General features: G+C 42.2%; 1 pseudogene; it reads right to left on the reverse strand.

The window, feature by feature from the left end:
- Nucleotides 1-3,030: 3,030 nt before the first annotated feature.
- Nucleotides 3,031-4,209, reverse strand: LOC101715731 (transcription factor BTF3 pseudogene; annotated as a pseudogene).
- Between the last annotated feature and the right edge of the window lie 648 nt (nt 4,210-4,857).

Genomic DNA, 4,857 nt, shown 5'->3' on the forward strand with positions numbered 1-4,857 from the left:
AGGTCACACAATTGGTAAATGGAAGAACTTGGATTAGGACCAGATATTGTGCTTCTGAGTCTGTCATTTTAGCCAGTTGGCAATTCTACCTCTCTCAAGATAATAGCCTGGATCTAAAGATTAGTGCCTTGCTGAAAAATCTAATTTTAAATGTCAATAGTAGAATATTAACTTCTTATTTCCTTTTTGCATTATTCTGTAACAATTTAATCTCTCCCTGGGCAGATGGATGCTCAGGACCCACCGTGGGAAAAGGTCAGGTCCTTTGAAAGGTAAGAGAAAAGCACATTAATCATGTTCCCAAATATTACATTCTTTACAATAATAATAGCAGTAAAAACAATAATAATGACATAGAAGCATAAAAATAGGAACGTGACAGGGCAAATATGCATGGTGCCCATCTTAGTACTATATTGGAAGAGTTCTTGGCCAAGCCCACTTGCCAGTATGGTGCCCTTGATAAGGCTACTTCTCATGCTCTGAGAGGTCCTCAAGCAGCGTTGTCAAGAGGTATGTATGTCACAGGATGTGGAAAATCCTCCAGAACTGCTAAGGATCTTCTGCTCCCTGAGAGATTTCTTGCCCACGTGTCCTCTCAAGTTTTACACCTACTAGAGAGAGAAGATGCTCTAGTTAGGTGCTCTAGATAGGTGCTCTCAACTCCACCTGTCCGACAGTTATATTTTCTGAGGTAACTAAACATACTGGCATCCTCTGGCTTGAGCAACATGAGCTACTCCCTGAGAAAGATCCCCTTTTGGTTGTGAAAAGTTAAATTCTGAACCAGAGGGGAAAGCTGAGGAGAATTGTGAGTTAACTGAGCCTTCTCATGGGATGCAGCTGGGCAGCCAGGCGTTCCCACAGTCAGCCTCTCTGTCTCTGTCTGAATCTAGTTTCCCGGGGTAGAAGAACCTGTGACAAAGCCTTCCATGTGAGGATCTTGTTGGAGAGGGGAACCAGAGGGACACCTTGTCAGCAGGCTGGCTACTTGCTTGGTTGGGTGCAGCGGTTTGAGAAGCCATTTGACATGCATTCCAGAACTGTGCCTGGAGGAAAGAAGTTTGTCCCTCCACAGCTGTTGTTTTTGAGATGGGAATTTGCTATGTAGCCCAGGCCAGTTTTGAACTTCCTAGCTTGTCCCTCCACAAACTGGCCAAAATTAACTCTAGCATTTCCAGGTTATCCTCACTAGAGCCGGGGAACCCCAGCTGGAAGCAAGTGATGCTGAGATGATGGTGGCCGGGTGAGTGTGGGAAGATGGTCTCAGGCCCCCAAAGACCAGCTACTGCTAAAAAAGAGAGATAAAGCCAGGTGTGGTGGTGCATGCCTGCAAATCCCATTGCTCTGGGAGGCAGGAAGTAGGAGGATTACAAGTTTAAGTCTTGCTTGGGTAACATAGCGAGACCTTGTCTCAAAATAAAAAAATAAAAATGGCTGGGAATGTAGCTCAGTGCCAAGGCCCTGGGTTCAATCCTTTGTCCTGAAAAAAAAAAAAAAAAAAAATTGAGGCCAAGACCAGTTAAAGAGATACAAAAAACACTGTGTTTGAAATACCTGCTTTCACACTGAGCTACAGCCCCAGCTCTTTTTATTTTTCATTTTGAGACAGAATCTCTTAAATTGCTTAGGTCCTCCTGAAGGTTCCACTACCTCTCAATAGCACCCTGCCCTGAGTACCAAGCCTTCAACACACGGGCCTGTGGGGGGTATTCAAGATCCCAACTACAGCAATAGATAACTGGAAGAAATCACTTTTCGTTAAGAATTGTAGTTCTTGATCTGTAGGTAAAATCCCCTGTTTATCAGCTCCCGGAGTTAATTGCTTTTTCCGAAATAGACTACACCATGGCGTATTTCAGCAGTGGAGCCCAGAAACACAGATCTTAAATTTACTCTCGGTTAGATCAGTTATGCTAACACACATTTAGTTGTAGAACCACTGTGTCAGCACTTAAGGAGCTTTCATTCAGCTGCAAGTACTGGACCCAGCAAAGGAACTCCTGCCTGCCTGAGATCTGCCCACGGGCAAAGCTATTTGTTGGTAGCTATTTGTTTTCATTCTTTTTCTTTCAGTACAACTGGTAATACAAATGGAGATGTACATCTGTCACTGTGGATCTGTCAATGGCTTGGGTTTCCTGGGTATAATCTTATTTAATGGAGTCAAGTCTTTTGTGCCCGAATTTTCTCCTTGTGGTGAAATTTGCTTTGTTTTGTTTTGTTGCTAACATGCTCTGATGTCTGGGCACTCAAATAATTATAAAAACAACAACAATGACACTAGTGCTCTTATCGATCGCCAGGAGAGAAAGCTCTGAGTAGCACTTAGAGTACAGCTGAAAGTGCCGTGTGGGGTGGGCAGACCTCAGCTCTCACAGGCAGCAACTGGATTAACTCATTTTGTATTTATTCTATCATCCTTCCTGACCCTTGATTTCCTCCCTCTGCTTGGCCTACCTTGTCATGCTGTCCTCTAGAAGATCAGGTCACCCTGTACCTAACTTTTCCCTGGCCAATGATTTTTAGCCACTCACTGAGCTTGCTGTGTTGCATCTAATCCTTGCTCAGCCCAGGCATGTGCACTGCTATTAGGGAACATCATAAATCATCACTTAAGGATTGCAATATCCACTCTACTGGTTGGAATACAAAGTCACCCCTCCCTTGTGTCCAAGTGCCAGTTACAAGCTCCTGGAATAAGTCCTTTATTTTCTTCTTAATAGCTTCAGAATCTCCTGAGTTAGAGTCTTAAATGTCTCTACTCACAGCACATTTTTCTTTAGAACATTCTCATTCTTGTGCTTTTTCTGCCATCATATATCCTTACCTGCTCTCCAGCCATGGGATTTCCCCAGCAGGAACCAACCCTAGCCACTGACCATTAAGCAACTCAGGATATTTAACAACGTTTCCTTTTAGGTGAACAAGAGTAACATCCCTCCTTTTCTTCTTTCTTGCCATTGTGCCAGGGTCAGGAAGATTTTGTGTGGTTTGCTTGGATGATCCAATAAGATAAAATTTGTGAATATATTTTACAAAGTAGAAGGCCCTGTTAGAAAAGCTAGCAATCACTGAAACAACAAAGAAGTGCCTACATAGGGTAGGAAGTATATACTGAATATACCTCAACAGGTCAATATGTTTTTCTTAGTCACATTGAGTATGTGTCAAGTACAGTGATAAAAAAGACAGTCCCTGTCCTTTTTTTTTTGGCAAAGAATTTTATTAATCTTTGTTTCAAACTTTATTCCCAGGCTTCTTCATTAATTGGCTGCAAAGAATGAATTGTATGTAAGCAAAAACTGAAAAGAGCTGCAGTGTCCAAGAGGCTTGGGCTTAAAAATATTAGAAATCTAGATTTTATCAGATCCATAAACAAAAACAATTTTTAAAAGTAGTCATAATATAAAATAGCAGCTCCCAGTAACTTCTTCCAAGTTTTATCTTCTTCAGAAGCTGACTCAATTCATCTTGCCTCATTCTTAGAAGCCTCATCAAAATTCTCCACAAGATCTGGAACTTCATCATCATCATCTTCTCCAGTAGCAAGTGGTACTTTTCCATCCACAGATTGTTTGGGCAGAGATTCAGCCAGTCTTCTTAAACTAGTCAGACTGTCCGCCCCAAGCTGGTTCAAGATGCTGGGTAGTATTTCTGTCAGCTGTTTCGTCTCAGCATGGCCTGTAACGGTGAAAGTGTTTGCTGCCAGAGATGCCTGAACTTTTGGGGTGTTGAAGTGGATCACTGTGCCTTGGTTTGTAAACATATTCACCTCTTCAATACCAGATATTGTTTACCCCTAACTTCTTTAATGAGAACTGAAGTTTTTTTATCATCTGCTTCTATGAACCACCTTTTCCTGCAAGCAGTTCCTTTCCCACCAATGCGCACTTGTGCCTGCAGTTTGGCGAGTTTTTTCTGGTTCACGATAGTTTCTTTCATCTTGTCGGAGTGGTTATGGGGCAGTGCGGGGGACTAGGGCTGGCGCTCAGGGGGTCTCAGGCAGACCAGCTGAGACTAGGTGCCCACACTCGGGCATGCAAGATGGCAGCTAGAGGGCAGTCCCTGTCTTTAAAGAATTTAGAGTCCTGTGGTTTATATAGATAAGGTAATAGCCACATACAATGCAAAGTGATAAGAACTATGATAATGCTAAGTCTCTTATAAGAATACAGAGAAAGCACACCTAATGAAGACTAAGAGAGGTCAAGGAAGGTCTCTTGGAAGAGTGTTGGGTTAAGCTGAAACCAAAGAGAGATGGGAAAACGTGGTTTGTGGGAGCTATCTGCTCCAGAAAGGCTCTAAGAGTAAAGTGAAGCAGGAAGGCTGGAGAGGTGGACAGAAGCTGTTCTACGGAGGGTTTTGACCACTGGAGCCTACCTAATGCCACATGGGAAATGTTTTGGTAGGAGGAAGGACAGAATGAGAGAGATCAGTTAAGAAGCTACTGGGGTAATCTAGTGAAGAGATTATAATAGCTTAACCTAAGATAATGCTGTAGGGTTGCATAGAAGTGGGTGTATTCAAGAGATATTTGGAAAGTAAATCAATAAAATTTGATGTTCATTTAGATATGGGGAATGGAGTAGGGAAAAAAAAAACAACCCTGAAAGATAGCCCCTTCATTTCTATTTAGAGAGCTATGTGAATGATGGTGCCATTTACTGAGATCAGGATCATGCAAGGGAAAGAAGAGACGGGTATGAAAAGATGATAATTTCAACTTGAGTTGTGATTTGTTTTTAGGGATTATGAATTTCAATATACAGTATATTCTTGGCTACTCATAATTCCAGGAAGGGACAGAATTTTGGACTACATGGTTCCCATAGGACTGTCATTGTTGATTAGACA

The sequence above is a fragment of the Heterocephalus glaber genome, unplaced genomic scaffold (genome assembly GCF_053883595.1).
Source record: "Heterocephalus glaber isolate CG9 unplaced genomic scaffold, H.glaber_assembly_v1.0 deba00001442, whole genome shotgun sequence".
Taxonomy (NCBI): Eukaryota; Metazoa; Chordata; class Mammalia; order Rodentia; family Bathyergidae; genus Heterocephalus; species Heterocephalus glaber.